Raw genomic sequence first — 25,288 nt, 5'->3', positions numbered from 1 at the left:
AATCGACAAATGCCTTGATTGCGGTTCTCTGTTCGTCTTTTAAAATGAATGCGCTGTCGATTTCTTTTATAACAGACGCGATAGCGGAATCTAAACATCTCAATTCTCCAGCTGCAGTCATCTTTGTTGAAAAATTCAACCCAAGCGCTCTTGATGATGTGGGTGATTACGTAACCGCAGATCATCTGTCCATCATCGATTAAAGCCCGCCCTGGCAATTTGATTGGCTCAGCCTTCTGGGAGCCGAGCATAATTACTCCTCAACGGATCGAGTCCAGACCGAACTTCCCGACCAAAAAATGTTGTGGGCGGGGTTCGGGCTGGCACCCAGGCTAATATGACCCCTTTAAAACAATTAAAATGTTCAAAAGTAAAATGTTTAATTTGACACAATTACAAAGTGCACTTTTAAAAAGTGTGATAAGAAACAGTAATGAAAGTGTTCTCTCTTTAAGTACACTTAAGTGGCCTTTTATTCAGTAGTATTATGTAATCTGAAAGAACAGTAAAACAAAAAAAATTGCAACCCAGAATACTTTGTGTATAGGAAGTATGGGAAAGAACAACATAACATACATGGAACCACATTTGCATTCTGCATCCAACATCTGCTTCCTCTAAGGAAATAATTTTTCATTAAGTGCTACTTTGAAAATATTGTTTAGTTTCACCTTCATTCTGTGGATTCTTTGTACCTTGTGATATGAATCTCCAAACCAAACTGTTGGAAAACATTTCTCATTTGAATAATGATGCAGATAATAAAAACACATTACAAAAAGACAAACTTATTCAAATGATCACACTATTATTCATAGGTATTTATATGTAAAAAAGAAAAATAGTTTTACACATACAGTATTTCTCTCTGGAATGCCTTAGTCTGGCAGGTCAATCACAGTATTAAGAGGTCCTATTTTTTTTTATAATGAATGCTAAATTGTATTTTCCCCCTTTGTTCAATGGCACTGGTGATACATTCATGTCAATATGAAAAATGAGAGGGTATAAATCAATACAACAAAACAGCTAACTGGCACCATCTTTTATCTCTAAATATCCACCATGGCTTATAAGACAAAAAATTAATTGAAAATAAAAATGTATGAACATATAACTTGATAAATAATGCAGAGCACATTTTTGTCTCTAAAACATAATGTTCAAGCGATTTATTTAAAAGCTGGCCATGTGTTGATAATGTATATCTACATAGATTTAATTGAGTAATTTACTGAATTGTACAAATTAAATTATGTGCATGGTATGAATCTGGAATAAATTTTATGTAAATGTAATGTAAATGTAATTAAATTAATTTAAAGTGAGAATTAAAACTTTGAAAACAAAATTAACACATCTTAAACAATACAGTCTGGTAAATGGCAAAGCAAGTACAGTAAATTCCCTTTGGCATTATTACAATTAATTAGATTTTTTGCAAAGTTAAGCACACTTAAATCTAATTTAAACCATTTGTTTTTAAATGTTACTTTTGTGTGCATGCATTATAATTGTATCATTATATTGTACCTCCACATTACTTCTCAGAAAGGTTGAAACAAAAAGTTTTGAGGAAATTATGTGACAACATTTTAAGTAAGGAAAAAGGCTAAAATGAACTGCTGATTACAGACTGTCTGGACTTCATAAATGCCGTTAGTAGACATTTTGTGTTTCCAAGATGCCGCAAATGTAACATAATCCAAAAAGTGTGGCTCAAGAATAGTTTTAATGCTGCAGAATTCCATTCCTTTCCAACCTTTCAAGGCATAGGTATTTTTTATATGTTTCTTTATTTTGACAAGCTGAGCAGCTACTAAAATTGTCGACAAGCGATGAAGTGAAGCTGGGTTGACACATTCATACAACTTCCTCTTACTGCCTCATTATTGTCAGACAGTCCATAAACAGTGTGTCTATCCACCGCACCTGCATGAGGTCTTATTGTTTGCCAGTCCCTCAAGTGTTTCTTAATATGGCAGTTATTGTTTGAGATGTTCCCCAACATTCCCTTGGTCTGGACAGGCGATCCGCCATGAATATCTAGGAGATGGCAAGTCGCATCAAAATGTGTTCAAAATCTTTTACACTGCGGAACAGCTGCCTCATGTGCCAAATACTTTCGCTTTATTATTCGCCTTTCTTAATGCATCACCTCTCTGATCCATCAAAGCAAGATACCTAGTAGAAAATCAACTTCTGAGGGGACTAGTTTTTTAGCAAGCATTATCTCAAACATTATCCCTGGAGAGCGTTTCAGTCCCGGCACCGGGGGTCAACATGTCTGTCTCATATTATCTGTGCCATGGAGGCCTACCCATCCTCTGCTTGTTCGAAGCACCTTTCTGTTTAGGATGGCGTCGCTGTAAATTGCTTCTGTCAGGACAGATAAGCAGCTCTATGGATGAAGTTTCCCCTGTAAATTAAAAAAAATAAAGGTTCCTAAAAGGAGGGTTTCCGCAGTAATGCCATAAAGTAACCCTTTTTGGTTCCCCAAAAAACCTTTTAGTGAACTGTGCAAAACATTTTGTTTTTAAATCTAAAGAACCTTTTCCACTATGAAGAACATTTTGTGGAATGGATGTAAAAGATTCCTCATAAAACCATAGAAGCCAATAAAAAAAAATTATTTGTAAGAGTGTAGTGCCTCCGTTGGTCTCAACCCGCTCCAAGCGGGATTCGAACTGGGGTCTCTGGCGTGGAAGGCGGGCGCGCTAACAAGGATGCTAAAGACCACAACCGCTAGTATCAGTCGCTAGAGCGCCTCTTGTGATCAGGGGAGTGAGGTTTACACACACAGCTATTACTGGCCTATGTCCGTTACACTCAACCTCACTCCCACCTGGGTCACGGCACCAAACGTAACCGGTCCTACTCAATCCGCTCCAAGCGGGATTCGAACCACTGTCTCCGGCATGGGAGGTCCGTTACACAAACGTAAACTTGCTCGACAACTCACCTGGTTTAGCATTGCACTTGCGATGTGGGTACTGTGAAACACAAATCACAACAAAAGAGTTTAAAGGGTCATGACACCCCCCTCTTTCAGCTCAAGTCTAGCTCACAATCTTTTTGAAAAATGCAACTTAATTGGGCGTGGTGGCTGTGAGAAGAAGGGAGGGGAGTGGGTGTGGTGTGGCACGGCAGGGGAGAGGGGAGGGTGGAAACTGTCATCGCCAGTGGCCCATGCATGCATATCGACTGTCACTAAAAATCAGTGGTAAAACGTGAGGAAATGCTAGATTTTTTTATAGCTGGCAAAGTTATAGTCTAATGAAATACACTGACACCTTATAATTGTATTTAAACCATATAAATGCACATGTATATGTATAATTATGTCATTATAAAATATATATTTGTTTATATACACACTATAAATGCATATATAAAAAAAATAAAAAAATTCGCTTAAAAAAAAAAAACAACGTTCCGTACATAGCCTAGATCTATGCGCACCCTAAACCCACATAATAAAGATGGACAGTGACATAGAAATTTGCACAAATTAAGCATACGTTCCATACAATTGAGGTATTATCGTAATAACTCGTAATTATTTTAATAACGAGTGATTATTTAACAAAAGGCAAGTAAAACGGTCAGGGTTACATTTTAGACACACACACACACACCTCTGAAGCAATAGAAAAGTCCTCGGGACCGCATCACTCGCAAGACGAAACCTGCATTGGTGTACAAGGCCGAAGTCCACCATTCTCCAGTTGAGTGGTTGCTACACACACATTGTTTAGATGTGTCTGTGGTTGATGGCCGGAGTCTAGTCCTGGCAGCATCGCGAGGAAAGTTGCACTGGAACTTTTGCACCACGAAAACAAACGCGCGTCCCATCATTTCCTCTCTCATCTACTACGCGATATCACAGTTTGACATGTCTGTCATTGGAAAGATCCACGTCGTGTCATGAATAATTAAGAGAAAGTGTCTTCTCATTGGGTAAAAAACTGTCATCTGATGACAGTCATCAAAGTACTATCGTGCTCACAGCCTGTGACGTGGACACGATGAAGATTTTAAACCCGGAAGACGAAAATAGCGTATAAAAACTCAAATTGAACCATTTTCCCCCTACTATTAAATCTAACAGATGCTAACATTGTCTTCAATGGTGTTCAACACCAACGTGATCTCATGAGAATACGTGTGTATTTTTACGTAAAGTGTAATTCTACCATACGTACATTTACTTACGTTTTATACACACAGAAACGTATAATACTGACGTATTTACAGCTCTAAAACGTGAAATATTTACGTATTAACAGCACAAAAACGTAAATTATTTACGTATGAACAACTCTGCCGACGTACATATTTGTACGTATTCTTATTTATGCATATTAAAATCGTGGCATTAATGTTTTGACTCTATTGCATTCAAATGTCTTATCAAATAACGTTTTCAGTCGCATTTATTATTATTAAATGCAGTTTACTCAAGAAATAGGCTAATAACCATTCGCTCTGTTTGTGCCTTCTGCTGCAAACTCGTTTCGGAGGATTAGCCTACATGAAGTTACAGAAGAATACACTTTAAAACCTTAAAAATATTATTATTAAATTATTTAATCGTTTAACCATTTTGTAATATTTAGTTTATTTACAGTGAGACACAAAATGCGTTTTCTCCAATAGAACAATAATACACCAAAACCCAACATAAATTCACAAAAGACATCCATTTTATTAGCTTGATAATCCAAATCTTTAGAATCCATACGTTTGCAAGAAAGAGATCCAAATTCAGCCCTTTATCCAGTGAGTGATCTTCATCTCCATTCCACAGGCTATCAGCAGCGCAGTCTGTAACCGTCAAATTCCGCGCTCGTGATGAATTCAAATTCAAAAATTGCGCCCTCAAGAAGCGTTACGACATGTTTTACGGCAGTGATATCAAACGCTCATTGGCTCTCGCCACAGATTGCGACATGCCGTATTTCAGTCGGTAAACTACATTTGAAAGAAGCGCGCGCGCCTTCACACAGAGCGAAGCCGGATTAACATTTTCTTGGATTAATAACTTAAATTCTGCTCTGTACCTCATTCAAAACTATTATACTGAAAGAGAGGACTGTGACTGCAACACATCGTCATGTGAACGACTTTTGATACCGGTTTTGACATGTTCGCAATAAATAAATTATTGTGATTACACGTATGTTGTAATTTTTCTTCATAATTGTAGCCTATGTAGTTTTAAGAAATTGTTATGGGTAGGTTTAGGGGTAGGAGTAGGATTAGCTGCTAAAAAAATCTTTTAATGCTATATTGTTAATAAAATTGCCATTTCCCACACATCTCTGTACGTTTTGTCCTTTTTATATTCTGTATAAAATGGGTAGCTGCTAACTTTATGTTTAGGTTTGGGAGTGGGGTTAAGGGATCTTCCATTTATCTATAAAACGTACGTTTTCTATCTTTGAAAATTACGTATTAACAATGAGACCAGGCTGTCATGCATTTATGGATATACGTTGAATCTATACGTATTTTAAGTTGTAATAAGTAAATATAGATACGTATCGAACCTGAAATAACGTCCATATGATACGTAAAAGTCACTATAATACGTAAATATATATACGAATTGGATCGTTTTTATTTACGTCTAAATATGTATGTTTCGTGTGTGAGATCAGGCTGTCAACACACATACCTCTGTTAAAATCTCAGAAATTTTGGTTTAGGGTGTCATGACCCTTTAAAAAAAGAAGCTTACAAGATAAAATGGCATGTTTTTATTTATTTGTTAACACTATCAGTCAGATATAGGGTAGGGTTTAGTGTAGCTGGTACATTATTTCCAAATGCGATAGATAGAGTATTAACCTTTTAATCAAACATGATCCCTGGAGAACGATTTCAGTCTCGGCACCGGCGATCAACATGTCTGTCTCATATTATACATACCGTGGAGACCTACCCATCTTCTGCTTGTTCGAAGGACCTTTCTGTTTAGGATGCCGTAGCTGAAAATTGCTTCTGTCAGGACAGATAAGCAGCTCTGTGGCCTCCGTGGGTCTCAAGCCATTATGGCCTGGTTTCACAGACAGGGCTTCGACTAAGCCAAGATTAAGACTTAGTTCAATTAGGACATATAAGTAGATTTTGTTAACGTGCCTAATAAGAAACATTACTGGTGTGTATCTTGAGATAAAACAATGGCACTGGCATATTTTAAGATGACTTTTAGCTCAAACATGCATTTTAGTCTGGGAATGGCTTAAGCCTTGTCTGTGAAACCGGGAGTAAGAATCTGTTTTGGCCGTTCTCAACCTCTCTTCTTTATTCATTTTATGTTCAAGGGTTTAAATTTCATAAAGTTAATTTATTAGATGAGGATGTTTGATGTTCCGCATGTAGCCACGAACCCTTCACTTTAAGAGGAAAGATGAATCTGTGTCTCAGTATCACTCATGTTAAAAGTGCTACCGAGCTCTGAACTTTTAATGACTCTATAGATGTAGAATACTAGTAAGAGTCATTCTATTTGAAAAGTGTTTGAACCTTTGCCTTAAATTAGTTGAGTATTCAAAGCCATCCCCTTGCTCGAACTCGACATAACATGGCTCGAAGCTGGCAGCTATCAGGTCTCATTCGTTAAAAAAACGAAGACAGGTCCATCAGCGGAAAATGAAGGGCTGCCTTAATTGAATTTGTTCGAGAAACTTAATGACAAATGTTAAATTAATCCTGTCGTTGAAGTTCACATTTCATTTTTGTAGGTTGCCCTGACAGGCGATAAGTGCCATAGTTATGAACTCCTGTGTTTAACAACTTATCCACCAAATGTGCTTCCTCAGACACCAAAACACCATCAGAAGGGACTTCCTGGCAGTGGTACAATGCAAGCCAATTGCAAATAACAGATCACCATGAAGCAAATGAGCTCTTTGGTTTGTTTGTGTCTGATATTTGTTTTGCAGCCCCTAGTCTGTGTACACGGGAGATCAGATATGGTTAGACATGGCCATGCACAGCTGATATAATGAGATTAGGCAGTACTCCTTCTGTCTCTATAGAGATTTTCGATGTATTGTAGTTTCAAAAGAGATTCAGCACAATCGGTTGATTTTCATTAGATCTTAAAGAGACCACATGTAACATAGTTAAAGCTGATAAGGATATTGATAATATTGAATCACTGATATTGGTGATTAAATAAACTGTAATACTCAAATTATTTTGTTCTAGAAACAAATCGTGTCAAGATGTATCTTTTCTCATCAGGCATCACACGTAATGAAATACCGTCTGTTTATGTCAGTGAGATTTGTGGAGGTGATATTGAGGGATGGTTATTGACTGTCAGTAGGATGATTGCACAAAATTGATGTGTTTTGAAACAATTTCATATCCAAATCATTAAGGGGAAAGCTGAGTTAACATCTTATGAAAACAAAACAAAAATTAAAACATGATTTACTAACTTATCCGAGCAGAATATATTATGCTGAATAATTAATCCGATACTGTATACATCAACATTTGCTGAGAAAAGCCCCTAAATTAAGAAAATAAATTGTTGTGGCAGACATGTGAAGTTAATACCCAGAATAGATAAATAATGACTTCTGAAGTCAATATGGTTAGTTATACATATCATTGAACTAAACTACTCACAGAAGCCTATCACTGTCTTGCAGACCACAGCTATTCATTAATTGCATTTATTTTAATCACACATTTTGAATTATAATATAATACTAAATGAATGCATTAAATTGACAGACCTGTCTTTTTCACCAGTGTAATCAAACGTCTGATTCTCAGGTCAGGTTTCATATTATTCACAGCCTTTTTTCTGCACTGAAAATGACTGCATATTTGTACTGTAGTTTCATATTTTGTAGCTTGTTGGGTTCCGATGGTTGTAACTTGCTGCAATAATATAGAATTTAATTAAAGGTGGGGGTAAGCTATATTTAAAAAAAGTTGTTTGAAAGTTGGTCGGACCCCCACAACAACAAATGTGTATCCAATCAGCATTAGAGGGTGATGACGGTGGAGGAGAGAGAACTAGCAAGAAGGGTGATTTGAAGAAAGACTAGAAAGAGAGATGCCTGAGAGACATTACAAAATAGAAAAGCTCATAAGAATATCACTGAAAAATGGAGGGTTATGATCAGAAAAGAGCTTTAGGACCCCCGTTAATAGAAAAGCTTTCCAGCGCTGGAGAGAGCTAAGCGGGAAGGCGTGAAAACAGACACGTAGGTTGCTTCGATTCCGCTCCATATTTGAGTAACACTGGTTTTGAGTGTCGTTGTTTGTCTGGAGCTGCTTTGCTGTTGGCAATTAACAACACACTCTTGTTTGTATTTACTCTTGTGTATGTATGTCCATTTTTTGTGCTTCCTTGTCATTCTTTCATCATCCTCGCTTTATTTTTCGTTGCGCTTCTGCTACAATAAATTGACATCCAGTCTTGCATTGCGAGCTGGGCGGTTAGGATTGGAGGGTGAGCTTTGGAGGCGGAGCAATGAAGAGAGGGGAGTGTTTGTTTGGGTTGATTTCAAATATCAACAATGTTCAGCAACGATTTAGAGAAATAACATACTGCACCTTTAATGTGTAGTCACAAGTAGTGATGTAGTTGTAGTACTACAAGACCGGTCTCGAGACCGATTTCTGCTTTCTCGGACTCGACTCGGACTTGTTCCTTCAAAGACTCGGTCTTGACTCGGACTCGACCCTTCAAAGACTCGGTCTTGACTCGGACTCGAACCTTCAAAGACTCGGTCTTGACTCGGACTCGACCCTTCAAAGACTCGGTCTTGACTCGGACTCGACCCTTCAAAGACTCGGTCTTGACTCGGACTCGGCATAGGCGGTCTCGTCCCCATCACTAGTCCACTAGAATACATACCACTAGAAACTATGATTAAAAAAGTCAGGGTGGGCTTAACATGTTGATGACAGAGCAGCACTGTTGAAGCAGTTTAGAAAAATCAACTCCTAAAGACTCGGTCTTGACTCGGACTCAACTGAATTTCTGAAAACCAACGGACTCGGTCTCGACTCGGACTCGACCCTTCAAAGACTCGGTCTGGGCTCGGACTCGGCATAGGCGGTCTCGTCCCCATCACTAGTCACAAGTGTGTTTACTGGATATTTTACTGAGAATGTGGCTCATCTGATCATAACTTTCCATTTTATAAGTTTAATGATTTGAGTCTTTTGTCTTTAGCTGTAAGAGTTAAATGTAAAGACACAGCAACTTGGGAAATGCGATGAACCCAAGCAGTTTATTAAACACAAACCTGAAGTCACTGAGATGAGTATTAGTATTAAACCAGTCTTTAGCAAACTTGAAGAACATAGACTTAAAGTGATCTGACAGCTATACTGAAATCCACAGGACAGTATTTCAGGTAATCAAAGTCAGTGATAGATAACTCCAGAACGGTCTTTTTAATAAACAAGGAAAATTAACAGAAAGGCAGGTAAGTATGTCCATGTAAGCTCAATGTCCATATGCAAAGGTAACTTTCACATCCAACTCAGAACATTCCAAAAGCAGGTTAACAGGCTATTCAGATAATCAGCTCATAGAAGAATCACTTATCCATCCGATTGTAAACATGCAGGGTTTTATTGTGATTGTCCTCTACCACACATTCTACTGACTAAAAGTAACTTTGCAACTACATGTCAACTTATTCTAACCCTAACCTTATCAGTCTACTAACACTATAATGAGAGTTAGTAGACATGTAGGTGCAACATAATTTATAGTCAACAGAATGTGTTAAAGGGACCATCAAAATAAAGTGAAACCCATTATTTTTTAAAGTAATAGAGCATTAACTTTTTTGCGCCACTCACCAGACATTTAATTTCCGAACTGCCGCAATATGTACAAGAACCACCGCAAATGTTGCCAGATTCCCGTTCATCTTTTGCGGATTAAACTGAATGCACTTTTAATGCTACTCACTAGACATTTCACTTTGAAAACGAAATATGCAGGCACGTTCTTTCCAGTGAACTTGGGTTGCAAATAACTTTGCAATAGACATTCTACTAACTATAAGTAACTTTACAACTAAATGTCAACTAACTCTCATTAGAATATTAGTAGACTGTAGTAGACTGTCAGTAGACTGTTAGGTTATGGTTAGGTGTTAGGGTTCGGGTTCAGGGCTGTAGTACTCGAGTCCAGTCCGGACTCGAGACCGTTTTTCTATGGTCTCAGACATGTCTCGGACTCGCTGGTATTCGGACTTGGACTTGTCTCGGTCTCGGCCACTGGTCTTGCCAAATATGGCTTTTGGTCTCGACCGAGTCCAGGTTTTTTTATTATGTTCCCAGTAATAACGTATTATTGTAGTATGCTTCCCGCAGACTTCCGCAGAAACCTCCGTAGATGATGACCTGCGCGTGTGTTATTTATTTCCTACTATTTACTGCAATACCGGCGCATAGCTGAAATAACAGATCCGTCTATTCACTGCCGATTATAATATCAAATTGTTATATGGACTAGTGACTGTGAATATTAAAGACTGCTATCAAAGTCTGATTGTTCAGCGAGTCTCTGCAAATGAGTGCAGGTTCATGTACAGTACTACACATACTCAAGTACGCGTTCATCTTCAGCATTTCATCATCAGATATGCTCAGAAACCCGTCAAAATAAAAGTTTGGTTTAACGTGAAGAAATTATCACAGATATATTTTACTGGAGTGAAGCTATTGTCATTTAGTTGCTCAAATGCTCAGTACTAGTACCTAGCAGTGGTATTAGTAGTAGGTTGGTGTTTGTATATCAGTTCTAACACTGCTATTATGAGGTATCACCATATGTCATCATTCTGTTTTCTTTAGATTAGAAGATTATATGATATCAAGGGGAATATCTATACTTAAAAATCATGGGTGTTGTGACACTGTTTTTGCTTTTAGATCAACAAATAATAACCCAAAATGATTGTCTTGATAATGTCATGCATAATACTTTTTTTCCTGTCCTGTCCTGGACTCGGTCTTGACTCGGACTCGAACCTTTTTGGACTTGGTCTTGACTTGGACTCGACTAGTCCTGGTCTTGGACTTGTCTTGGACTCGACAAAGGTGGTCTTGACTACAGCCCTATTCGGGTTAGTAGAATAAGTCACTTGTAGTCATTTGAATGTCTGTTGGGGGAACATCACAATAAAGTGTTAGCAAATATTAAGCAGACAGTCTACTAATACTCTAATGAGAGTTAGTTGATATGTAGTTGCAAAGTTACTTATAGTTTGTACAATGTCTAAAGTGGACTATCAAAATAAAGTGTTACCAAATTGTATTATTATTTTACCATCAAAATGTAATTAAGCTGCTTTGACCAGGGTTTGAAGGATTCCATTAATATTTGTTAACCTTATTTTGGTAGATTCTTAAAACCCTTGCTTAAATTTGGAAAATCAGGCAGTGTAAGTTTGATTTACAGACATTATTTGAACATGGTTGTGTTTTTCTCTCACAGCCTGTGTGAAAATTGTGGCATAATTTACCAACTGTTTTTCATCTAAATCAGGGGATCTTCGACTTTGTTGCGTGGCAGACTGATAAAAACACACTGAAAGCCAGACAAGATTAACGCTACAATTTTTGAGAAAACTCTTGTGTGCAATATGCGTCAGGCGGTTCATGAATGTCGATGGGCGGTCTGAAAGTGCAACACACAAACGCATGCGATTCACTTCTCTGAGAAATCCTCTGTATATGACACACTCACTGACACAAACTGTATTGCTCTTTCTCTCACTAGGCTCAGGTGAGAACATCACCTTAAGTGAAATGTTCATCCTTCTGATGGGCCATGAGCACAGCCATACGGAGGTGTATGTTATTCCAATCACACTGATGGGTAGCAGTAAAGGTTGTTTCCAAATCATCTCTTCCAAGCTGTGGCCTGTCAGCATCACCAGAGCTCTCGTTAGCTGAGGCTCATCGCAGATCTCCTGTCTGAGATTTCTGTGACTCAGAGGAACAGACCTGCATTACCTCTCGGTTCAGCATCATTCCTCTCCCCCTAGGAATCTGATGGAGCACAGCAAATTTAGACTGCTTTGAAGGATTTTAAGACTCCACCTCAACATTCACAGTTCCTTGTTATATTCTACCTGTAAAAAGGGAAAATGTGCATTTATTACCATAAGGGCCTGTTTCTACCTGATCCAACTCTTAAAAATGGCATTGGTGTAACCTAAAGTAGTCCGATTAAATTCAGTCATATTAAAGGGGTGGTATAATGCCCTTTTCACAATATGTAAAATAAGTATTTGATATCCCCAGAGTATGTGTGTGAAGTTTTAGCTCAAAATACCCCACAGATATTTTTATACAGCATGTTAAAATTGTCACTTTTTGAGGGTGAGCAAAAAACGCACCGTTTTGCGTCTGTTCCTTTAAATGCAAATGAGCTTCTGCTCCCGGCACAGAGGGCGGAGCTTCAACAGCTTACACTCACACAGACATGCACTGGAAATTTCAAAAACGTTTAGCCTTTTATGTTCAAAGTGCAACAGGACATTTCCGAATGGTTAGTCAAGTCAAGTCAAGTATATTTGTATAGCGCTTTTCACAATACAGATTGTATCAAAGCAGCTTCACAGTATTAAATTAAAATAATACAACAAGGTTTGTTTCTAGTGGAATTTATTGATAAAATCAATAGTTAGTTGATGTTGATGAATTTATGTAGCTGATGTGTAGTTATCTTCAAGTCATTGATTAGCATATTCTGAATCGAGGGGGTGGGGTTTATGTAAATTCTAGGGTTGGTGATGTCACTAACCTGGGAGAAATGTCGTGTAGTCCCTACCAGCCGTTTGTTGTAGTCCTCAAAAAGCGATTTCTTTAAAAAGCAAATATCTCCCTTTGCTTTGAACTTTGAGCGTTGTAACTTGGCAGATTTTGTTTATGCTCAAACAGCAACATTACACACTAACTAAAGTTAGAAAAGTGAAATCATAATCAACCACCCCTTTAAATAATACTGTATGGCAACACTTTACAATAAGGTTTCATTAGTTAACATTAGTTACTTTAATTAACATAAGCTAAGAATGAACAATATTTTTACAGCATTTAGTTAGTGTTCATTTCAGCATTTACTAATGTATGTATGCTTCCCGACAAAATATTTGTAAAGGTTTTCAATATTGGGAGACATCTATTTTCTCAAATAATGAAAATAATGAAAGTGCCACACTGTATATTATATAAGTAAACAATCGTAATGATGAACAAGAATAATTCATTTGTGAAGATGCTTAAAATTAAACTTAAATTAAAAAGTTAAACTTTGCTTATAGTAAGAAACACTGTAAATTAAAGTGTTAATTAAAGCTTAAAAAAATGTCACCCAAGAATCCAAAAAAAAAAAAAAAAAAATTTAAATCAATGTTTACAGGTTAAAAGTACTTTTGTGCAAATATCATGAATTAAGTCATACATAACATTGTACAACCTGAACTAACTTTGCCTTGTCATAAAAAGGTCAAATGATCTGATATTTAAAAAGACTTTTTGAAATTCAGTCATGAGGGTCTGCAAGGCTCCTCCTCTCTATGATATCATTTCCTGTTTCATGTTTACTTTCTGCATGTTTGTTTATTAATTTTATTTTATTTGATGGCATTTTATTTAAATGTGCTGGAGTTACTTGTTACATGTACTGTATTTACTTAGTAAAAACTAAATAATGCACAATTATGTGCAATTAACTCTAAACTAAACCATGTGACTAAACCTAGACGTAGAAGGTGTAATGTAGAAGCACCTAACCCTGGTTTTAAGCCTAAACTTGACACAAACCGTAAACTTGTCCCTCAAATCTGATCGGTTGATTGGAATGTTGTTCCAGGATAAATAAAAATGCTGATGCAGGACCAACACCACCAAAGTGATGCCTCTGTTTGAAACAACTGAAAGTTCACACATCTTCAAACACTACTTCAAACAAAGTCTCAGTACGTACAGTATGTGGATAATCAATCTCTCTCATACAGAGACCTAAAGAACACTTAGGATACACTTTCAAAGTTTACAAACAGTTCTGCGCTTTCACACGCTTACATCTTCAGGTCTCACATCAGTTCCCATGATAACAAGCTAAAATGATGCTCATTTAACAGCCTTTGAGATGCCTGTTTTGTGTGTATGATGTTGAGCTATACTGAGTTGAATAATTAGCATGCCTCCCTCCCGTGTCTGAACCTGCTAATCAAGTAGTAATCAAAGCACTGTCATTCAAACAGCGTGTTTGGATAGAAGACTCCAACACATCACAATGAATTTCAACAATACTTTGAATAGGTTACTAATTAATTACATTGCATGTTTAATTTAACTTTCTCCATGGATGTCTAGCCCCCACCCCTCAAAAAATACTGCTTTTTTATTAATAAATGGTTAATTCACCCAATAATAATAATAATGCAAGTCAATGGCTACCGTCATTTTGCGAGTAAAAAAAACAAAAAACATATGCAGACAAAACAAAATTAATACCGTGGCTCCTGGCGATACATTGAGCCCAGACAGCAACATACAGTAGTGTCGGCCCACATCTGGTTTGCGTTGAATCCACGTACTAGATGTGGCCCGGATCTGGGCTGACACTATGTTGCTGTCTGGGAGGTCTTATGAAGTGAAACGATGTGTTAGTGCAAACGGTCCTGAGCGCGTTCTGGAGCACGAGCTTCCTGACGCATAATGGGAAACTGTGAAAAGTCAGTCTTCCCAATTGAGATCTCGCGAGTGAATGTAAGGCCCTGTTTACACGAGAACGCTCGCGGGTGAAAACGTAAAAATATTTTATCAGATGTGCCTTTCGTTTAGACGGCGACGGCGTTTTTGGGGCTTAAAAACGCAAAAAAGTGAAACCACCCTCCAGAGTGGAAATCTTAAAAACGCTCCACCGTCGCGTTCCCGTCTAAACGGTAAAAATGCAAAAGTCTGCTAGACAGTGAAGGCACCGATCAGTGCTTCACATTGCCACCTAGCCGCCTGGAGTGCATACTACATTGAATTTCACACACTTTTGCGTCACCATATGCACACAGATCCCCCCCCCCCCCCATAACGCTCATCTAAACGCAGAATAAAAATGTATCACTTTTGCGTTTTCTCTTCAGATCGTTTCCGTGTAAACGTAGCCTAAATGTATATATATATAGGTTGTGGCATTCAGGATAAGCACATGTAAGTACACCTTTGATTAACAATACAACACACACGTCTTCCCGCTCTGTCGTAAACAAACACAGCATCAACTCACATGTGAGTTTACTCCTGTGCATAAGTCATTACTCTCAAAGTGACGGTAGCCATTAGCCGCGTTTCCATTACCCTTCAAACCGCGCAAATTGAAATTGCAAATTGAAAATACGCCCAATGGAAACGTGTCAATTTCGCAAAAAAGTTTTTACGCTCGGAAAATAAATATTTCACAAAAAAAAAAAAAAAAAATGCAATGGAAACAGTTTTTGCGCATTCACAGGTCACCTGACGTAGATGACGCGTATGTTTGGACAGAATACGAGACAGAGTTCTTTATTAAATTCATATAAGACAAAAGAATTACAGGAATAATGGATTCTAAACCTCAAAGAAATGCCACAATCAAGACCTCGAAGCAGAAACACCTCATATGTGCCGCTCACAAGTATAATAAGGGTCGTTCCTTACCATTAATGCTTGGAAAACATAATGACATAATTAATAATAATGGCTAGTGCAGTGGCTGGGATGTAGTACATAAACCTACCAACGTCCGTTACCATGGTTTTTAGAATGATTTTACCTATCGCGAGAGGAAAAAATAAAGCTTTAGTCGCATAACATCGTTCATCGGCATCATTTCGCAATAGTTTTTTGTCGACATTAAGAAAAAAAAAATCGCAAACGTTTTTTGCAAATCTGTTATGAAAACGCACCTAGTGACTTGCATAATGTGAATCACCAAGGACCATGGTTTGAGCAAAAAATATTCTATACATTTCTTACTGAAGAAAAAAAAGACACCTACAGTACGTTTTGGATAGCCTGATGTGGAGTAAATTAACAGCAAATTAAAAAATGTTGGGTGAACTATCCCTTTAAAAGCATCATATGGCCTGGCCAGTCACTATGTGTCTATACAAATCTCAAGGAGGTCTACAATAACCTGGAGTAATTTATCCATTAGTATTTTCCCATTATTGTTTGTCTTTAGGGGGTAGATGAGTCTCTGTACATTTTTATGCATTTCTGGTTAGTCTTTCTCGTTAGATTACAATCCTCAATCCACAATGTAATATTTATACACTACTCATATTTTAAAATGTAATTCATGTGATTCATTCATGCGATTTCAAAGCTGAATTTTCAACAGCATTCGGAAAGATGTCTGAAGGATTGTGTCATGTGACCCTGAAGACTAGAGTAATGGCTGCTGAAAATAGCTGAAAAATTACATTTAAAAATATATAAAACCAGAGAACAGGTCTTTTAAATTGTAATTGTATTTCACAATATTGCTGTTTTTAGTGTATTTGTCATAATAAAAATAAATTCAGTCTTGGTGAGCATAAGAAACTTAATAAAAATCTTAATTATTCCTAACTTTTGATTGGTATAGTTTAATTGTCAAGCCATATTTAAGCATTTTATTGCAATGAATAAGAACAGACTAAATCAATAACTTAGGACCTTGTTGCTTTTCTGCTTATTATTTTAAGGTTCAATGTTGTACTTTATATTTATATATTTTGCATCACTGTCACGTTTAATTTGCATCTACGAGAGTAAATTTCCAGGCAACATTTCAAAAGCGATTTGCTGTAAAAGCCATTTGGGTGTATAACATATTTTGACCTTGTTCTCTATTCATTTATTCATGCATCCGCGCAGTTTGTGGCTTTAGAGGGTGGATTTTAATTTGTTTATGGATCACTTTGTTGTTGATAATGTTCTGTGGCCCTTGTATTTGGCCCCTGCCTGGCCTGGGACAAGTACTGCCTGATTATGGCTTGAGATGGATTGGCTCTCCTCATGAATGTTAGTACTTGTTGACCTGCCAGAAACAGACATAATTATCCACTGATGTGAGAGTGTGTGTGCGGATGAGTGTTTAACTGCACGCACATCTAAGTTTTAAGAATAAAGTAGATTTTTGGGGAACTTTGTCAACCTTTAGACGCACATTTACACATCAGTGAGAGCTATTTGTATTTAGTGGTATTGGCCTATCTAGTGACAGTGAGGTAATACCAGAGACCATATCAGACAGGAGAAATTGAAATTTAATTAAACCTGAATTAACCCTATATATGGCGGCTCTAGTAAAGGGAGTCCCACCTTCTGAATACGTACATATTATGTACTTCAGCCTAAGTACATAAAAGTACATAAAACCGTGCACATTGACCGGACCAGCCCCATAAAAATCAACGCTATCTCACGACCAATTCGTACGAATTCGTACGAATGATAAAAAGTTGGCTAATTCGTACTAATTCGTACGACCTCACTCGTACGAATTTGTACGATTTGTCTAAACCCACGTGATGGGTAGGTTTAGGGGCGGGGTCAGGGGTAGGTCATTCGTATGAATTCATACGAATTGGCCAATTCGTAAAATATGTACGATTTTGCAAAAATCGTACTAATTCGTACGAGTCAGGTCGTATGAATTCATACGAATAAGCCACCTCGTAGAATTTGTACGTTTTCCCGTGAGATTGGGCTCATAAAAATATGAATTTATTTATTACAGTTTAGCCTTTTTTATGGTAAGAGCTGTACTTAGAAAGGGAAAGGGACTATCTTTGTAAATTGCATAAAAAAAAAAAAAAAAAAGGGTAACACTTTAGGGAACACATATTCACGGGAAGGGAGTTTTCCCTTAATAAATTCCTAATTACTGCTTATTGACCGCAAATAAGGTAGTTGTTGTAGTGGTTATGTTTAGGTATGGGGTCATGCAGATAAATGCATTAATATGTGCTTTAAAATACTATTAAACAGCCAATACGCTAGTAATATGCTTGCTAATAAGCAACTAGTTAATAGTGAACACATTTTGATAAGTATTTTTGTTTGGTTTTTCTGTTTGTTTGGTTGGGTGTTTTGTTTGTTTGTGTGTGTGTGTGTGTGTGTGTGTGTGTGGGTGGGTGTGTGGGTGTGTGTGTGTGTGTGTGCGTGCGTGCGTAAAAACAACAAATTTACTCAAGCAGCAAATATGACAACATTCAGAAAACGTATCTTGAATTAAGGTTATTTTTGTTAAACCATTGATGATTCTTCTCTTGTTTTAAATATAAATATAATAATAATAATAATAATAATAAATTTTATTTATAATGCACTTTACATTTCAGCGAAATCTCAAAGTGCTACAGTAACAAGAGGTTAAAAACAAAACAGTCTGAAATATACCAGTGAAGTTTATGCTTGAAACAAAAAAAAAAAAAAAAAAAAAGAATGTTAAAAAGAATGTGATATGACTTTAAAAATGTTCAACATTGCACCAGAGCTTTCTCATCGGCAGCTGTAAGGCTGTGCTCGGCATGGGCATTCACAGTGAGCAACAAACGCGGCTGGACACACGTCAGTCACATGGCCTGTTAAATAGACTCCCACCTTGAAAGCTCTCGGTGAGGTGAAAGGTCAGTGAGCCGTGTTTCTGATGGAGATGTCTGATGTGGCCGCTTTTGTGTTGAAGCAGCACATCACACATATAGACATCTATTGATTTTGAACAGCTCTTGTTGCAATTTTTCCCAGAACAATCCCAGCATGTGCCACGGTAACACTCATGCGCGCAGCAGGAGGGCAGCGGCGTCCTCAGAAATGCCAAAACCGAGCCATTCAGATAATAAATGCCTTCGGAAGCAAGCCCTTCCCACTGAGCACAGACACGTCCAAACGACGTCATTACAACGTCTTTGTCGAACGTTCAGAAGACGTCCACTGAGTAGCCAGAATGAAAGTTTTTATGACGTCTTTTTTAGACGTCTTTTTGACGTTCAATGTTGACGTCCAAGTGACATAAAAAGTCAACGTTCAAAAGACGTCCAATGAAGAGTCAGCTTGAACGTCTTTTTTAGACGTCTTTTTGACGTTCACTGTTGACGTCCAACTGACATAAAAAGTGAACGTTCAGAAGACGTCCACTGAGGAGCCAGAATGAAAGTTTTTATGACGTCTTTTTTAGACGTCTTTTTGACGTTCAATGTTGACGTCCAACTGACATAAAAAGTGAACGTTCAGAAGACGTCCGCTGAGGAGCCAGAATGAAAGTTTTTATGACGTCTTTTTTAGACGTCTTTTTGACGTTCAATGTTGACGTCCAAGTGACATAAAAGGTGAACGTTCAAAAGACGTCCAATGAAGAGTCAGCTTGAACGTCTTTTTTTAGACGTCTTTTTGACGTTCACTGTTGACGTCCAACTGACATAAAAAGTGAACGTTCAGAAGACGTCCACTGAGGAGCCAGAATGAAAGTTTTTATGACGTCTTTTTTTAGACGTCTTTTTGACGTTCACTGTTGACGTCCAACTGACATAAAAAGTGAACGTTCAGAAGACGTCCGCTGAAGAGCCAGAATGAAAGTTTTTATGACGTCTTTTTTTAGACGTCTTTTTGACGTTCACTGTTGACGTCCAACTGACATAAAAAGTGAACGTTCAGAAGACGTCCGCTGAGGAGCCAGAATGAAAGTTTTTGACGTCTTTTTTAAACGTCTTTTTAGCGTTCACTATTGACGTACATAGTGAACGTTCATTAGACATCTCTTTTAAATGTTGATTTTTGATGTCCAAGTAACATCTTTACAATATTGTAAATGAAAGTTTTCACAACGTCATTTCAACGTCACTTACAGACGTCTAAAGAACATTCATACAAAATTTTAAGATGCACAAACGAAATTAGCTTTACTATTAGCTTTATTAAACCATGTTTTGGTCATCAAACAGGCTTTTGTTCCAAGGTTGGATGACAACATGGTATTCAATAAAACTCATTCTAGTCATAGTAAAAGCAGTGTGCAGAACTACTGCTTTAAAATTGTAAATAATAAATTAATACCTATCCCTTTGATGCACCTGTCTAAAACATGCAAATACTTTTTAGTAGCCTTATATTTTTGCAATTGGAAATAAGTGACATCTGATTATTGATTAAAAAAAAAGCAAAAATAGTTTGAAATGACAATTTTTTTCCATCTTTAATGAGGTTTTCAGCAAATTATGAACAGGCTGATAAATAAAACAACTCTAATGGTTACACTGAACTGCCAAGTGAACAAAAAACAAATTACTCCAGACCAAGATTGGGGGTGGGTGGTTGGAAAGGGGGAGAGAGACATAAAGTCCCCTAAACTAGAAATAAACACACGCGCCTTACAGTACTCATGTAAAATTCCTCATTATTTCCACCCCTGTATGCCCTCCACGGCACGTTTAAGATGTTCTGCTGCATGATGCTTGATTGTAGCCTCTGTAGCTTCTTTATCCCATTTTATGACTGCAGCTGCAAGAGTTGAACAAAAACAAAAAATCCATAAGTAACATTGCAAGTTAACATACAATATTTTTATACCGGCTCATTGTTTACAAGCGTGGAGGAGGATTGTTCAAATTTATTGTATGTTGAATGACATATTTATGGATTTTTGTCAGTTTATTTAAAATGGTTTGTATTAGTCTTTGCAAGTTCACTTTGTAAACAACGGGGCGGTACTTCTGCCTACGTCCAGCATGAAACTGCATTGATTTGGACTTCAACAATTTGGTTACCGTTGAAGTCCATTGTGTGGAGAAAAATCCTGGAATGTTTTCCTCAAAAACTTAATTTCTTTTCCTCTGAAGAAAGAAAGACATGAATATCTTGGATGGCATTGGGGTGAGTAAATTATCAGGAAATTTTCATTTTGAGGTGAACTAATCCTTGAAGTGGCAATACTACAGTGACCAATGGTGACTGGTGTGGTATATGGCAGCAAACAAATGACTGAAAATGGGTTCTGTAAACTCGCGTCGCTGTATGTTAGGAAGGTGTAAGACTGCAATAGACAGTGGCCTTGGGTGACAAGATATTTAAGATAGCAATCATGAATTGAGAGAGACTGCATATAATAAAATTTCTCAAGCACAGCCCAAATGTAATGCTTTTGGATACTATAACTTCCATTTTAGCAAATACTAGATTACTTGTAGATGAGTTTAGAAAGAGGTAATCCAGTGAAGTATCCAGCTCCAGCGTTATCAGTTCTGCTGTCAGTACTGGAGAAATTGAGAAAATGCACTTACTATTTATTAATGAAATATAGATGTTATCTTGCAAATTCCATCTTTGCCAGCCGTTTCTATACGAGATAATATTAAATCATCTGTCTATGATGCATTTTTGATATTTGCAATGCAGAAGAGAGTTGTTGTAAAATGCAGTCTCTACTGTTGCATTGCGGTTACTTGTTTGATAATAAAAAAGAGCTATTTAAGTAAGGGATAATGTAAAGCAAGGCGGATGTTATAGCGAATACAACCCCGCAGGCTGATGCGGAGGGGTCTTGAATCTGCCTGAAGTGGTTGTATTCGCTATAACAACCGCCTCGCTCTACATTATCCCGCTTATTACATGGCTACCCACCAAATAAATTAATAATTTGACATAAAAAATTGATTTAAAAAGGAGTTTATTCATTTAAAAAGGATTGTATTGCTTCTGCTAAAGAAAATACTCAGTTACGTCTCTACGGTTAGAATCCTGCGTCTATAGCAAACCTGTTTTTCATGGCAACGGTGTGTTATACTTAGCAGATGTGTTATCAAGAAATAACACACCGCTTTCTACATTAGAGTTCAACCAAGCCATGTAATAATGGACAATAATTTCGAGCAAGGGACGCTGTTTCCAACTTCAAGGTGGCTTATGTGTGTGCGCACCGAAACCGACCGCAACTAGACAAGGAAATTATATTTTAGGCTTTGTGTGCGCATTTAACCATCAAATACACAACAAAATATGTCAAAATGACCGGATTGGAGAGTATTCACTTAAACAGTTCATATCTTAAATTGGTGTAAATAGTTTGGAGAAAAGGGGAGATTGGTATTATTTGATCTGCATTCAGTCTAATAAACCTTCTGATGATGGCATCATTAATGTGAATCAAACAAAAGGCAAAGAGAAAATACTCACAGCCCTTGAATGATTAACTTTGTCTTGATGAATTGTCTTAATGCTTACCCTCACTTTTGTCTATCTGAGTGCTTTTAATTTATTAAAATAGAACAATGTAAAAAAAAAAGTAAAAAAAAAAGAAATTAGTTCATTGTGTTTTTAAACTTTATGCATGTAGCATGTGCTTTTCAATTTGCAATTTTTTTAAAAGTTTGTTCAGTAGGTTACCAGTTTAAAAAGTACAATTGGGTATCATTTTATTATAATAATACTAACATAATTTGTGTACCTTTACCTTTCAAAAGTTTTAGTCGTCTCCAGAGGCAGTTTCTGCTTCTTCACCTTCCCCTTCATATTGAATTTTGCCATCAGCCGGTTGGTAAAGAGCCTGAAGAAACAAATTCACCATTTAGAAATTACATGTGTGTGGTAATCTACAGGAACTGTAGCATGGGTGAGAGTGCCAAGAGTGAATTAAAGAAATGGGGGCATGGGACACTGTTGTTTTCTGGAATCGATTAAACAAACCTCTTAGAAGTGACCATTTGCTCTGAGAAAGACCTCCCAGAGTATCTTGAGATTGGCCTTTGAACATTTTCAGAATCTGAAAGACAAAATTTGTCAAATATTACTTTATTGTTCGTAATAGTGGATATAGCTCTTGTAGCAAGTTGTGTGCCCATATAACTCGAGCAACCCCAGTGCAGAGCTCCTGCCTCTGTTGTACTGAGCGGACAGTGTAAAGATATCTAGGCTATATACTTCTGGCAAGGGCTGCACGATTTGGGGAAAATGTCATTGTCATTGGAATTATTGAGGTCAATATTGTGATTGAGATATGCAATCACGATATAATAAACAAATGGTTTCATGAGTCAACTTGCTTGGTTCTCAAGGAAAATGCACACACAGATTATTGATGATAATGCTGAAATGTGTATTTCTCGACTCAAACTAGCAACAACAACTTAATTATTGATAATACCTATAATGATCAATAAGCCATTGATGACTGGATAAAAACTCTTAAAACTTAATTGTAGCTAAGAAGACACACCTAAGAAGACTGCTGACAAGAAATGTATACACACACACAGACACAGTATATTGCTTTTAATTTATTTAGCATATAGTTAACAAAATAATACTAATATAAATGAAAGTCAAAAGCCCACAGTCATACCTGGAAACAAATCCTGTTCAAATAGGATATATGGGCCATTCTACAGAATTGGTTTAAAGTTAAACAAATTTTTATGCAAGCAAATTTTATAATATCCAATGTAAACATTTCTAGTAATTGTGCAGTTAATCATCATATTGTATTTTCAGACAGGTTTGGAATATTTATCCTCTCCCCAAAATTGTGACTAATGAAACACAATAATATGAAAGTCAACAACAATTACAATTTTAACTATTCCAAGTGTAATTTTTCCTTTGTAAAAAGCATAAATTTTATCATACGTATTTCAAAGTTAAGGATTCATTAGTATTGTCTAAAAACATTCATATTTCGTCTCAAGCATATATATTTTATGATACATTAATATAGGGCGTACACATTTTAATTTGCAGTGTAATAGCATACGTTTAAAACATTGCATTTTATTTAAACAACATATTTCATGAACATATTTCAGCAGATTTTTACTCATCTCAGTATTGCAATATAGTTAAGGAAAAGCTAAACTATAATAGCGTTACGTTCATGTAAAAATAGCATGTTGTAATTGTAGTAAACGAGCATCTGAGCCGTTCATTCACGCATACAAACGCGATTCATATTAGAACAAAGATATTTACGTTTGAATAGCGCGCGCTTTCAGCGGGTGATTAGCAGATAATGAGTTGCCATGAGAACGACTAACGTCTCTCTTTTTATATAGATTAAATAAACAGAATATTCTCTTTCGTTTTGAATTAGATAATTAAAAAGTAAACACTTAAATTATTATAAAGATTACTCTTGACAGTGTGTATTTGCTGAGTTTTGCTTACGTTTAGAGACCTGCTCCAGAAAAAAAGTTCATGTAGAAGGAGAGGCAGAAAGCACACAAAAGCATAATGTTTTGTTTCGATTGTAAGTGGACACATAAAAAAGACATTTTACAGTTTATTTTTCCATATTTCAAGTCTGTATGACCATAAATGACGGAGTATTTTAAGTCTATTTTGCTGCTATGTGAAAAAACAAAAAACAAAAAAAAACAGCAGAACGCGCGGGCGCATTTGTCGACTTTTCGGTTAATGTGCCCGCGCAAATTGCCGCAGTTTTAAGAAGTTTTTCAAGGTATTAGGGGGCATGTGTGACTTCCAATTCATCTGATATCATCTCTCAACTGAATAACATATTAAATTAAATTTTTTTTAATGTTTACTTACCTGTTTTAGGGTTTTAGTCCAATTAAGGCAGTGTCTCTCTCCACGTGTCAGCAGCCTCTTTCATCGGCAGGATACTTTTCCTGGTGACTTTGCAGTGTGACGTGCGATTCTTCTTCTTTGATTTTTTAACGGCGGTCGCAAACTGTTTTAGTGCATTACCGCCACCCTCAGGTTATAAATGATCTCTGGCTTACATGCTATGTCATTATACGAAATAAATAAATAAAACAAATGATTTTATCCAGCTTGGTAGCTCTTAGAAACTAAAAATAAATATTACATTATTTTATGGCCTGATGATTTATTTAATATTTCTTTTAAAATCCCTCCCATGCCCTAAATTTTCCTCTTCACTATGCTATCATATTTATTACACATCATAACAATACTCTGCTGATCAGGTACATTGCAATTATTACATAAACCAGTATCATGCTTCCCTATTAGATGCAGAGTTTTGTTTGGTCTAGTGTGCCCTAACTGTAACCTTGCAATGATTTCCCCCTTCGTACCCCAACTTAAGGGTTTATAAACATAGTTCCCCTCCCTTGTTTCCTCTATTCTATTGTTCCTGCCACATTCTCATAACTTCTTTCTTTATTATCGATTTAGCTTCTGATTTTCCTTCTTTGCTGTATATTGAAATATTTTGTGCTAGGGTTAGGGTAACCCTAACCCTAACCCTAATCTCACACATACGTATTTGCTATATTTGTTC

At 36.8% G+C, this 25,288-nt stretch overlaps 1 long non-coding RNA gene across 1 annotated transcript; it reads right to left on the bottom strand.

Annotated features, from left to right (window-relative positions):
* Positions 1-20,208: 20,208 nt before the first annotated feature.
* LOC311290611 lies at positions 20,209-24,705 on the bottom strand. The gene is made up of 4 exons (XR_014627417.1): positions 24,571-24,705; positions 22,714-22,789; positions 22,481-22,573; positions 20,209-20,532 (listed from the first exon to the last, which is right to left on the bottom strand). It is a non-coding gene; the product is annotated as an uncharacterized lncRNA (long non-coding RNA).
* Positions 24,706-25,288: the final 583 nt, after the last annotated feature.

Source organism: Rutilus rutilus (genome assembly GCF_951802725.1).
Source record: "Rutilus rutilus genome assembly, chromosome: 5".
Taxonomy (NCBI): domain Eukaryota; kingdom Metazoa; phylum Chordata; class Actinopteri; order Cypriniformes; family Leuciscidae; genus Rutilus; species Rutilus rutilus.
This window is presented reverse-complemented; position numbering and strand designations above follow the sequence as displayed.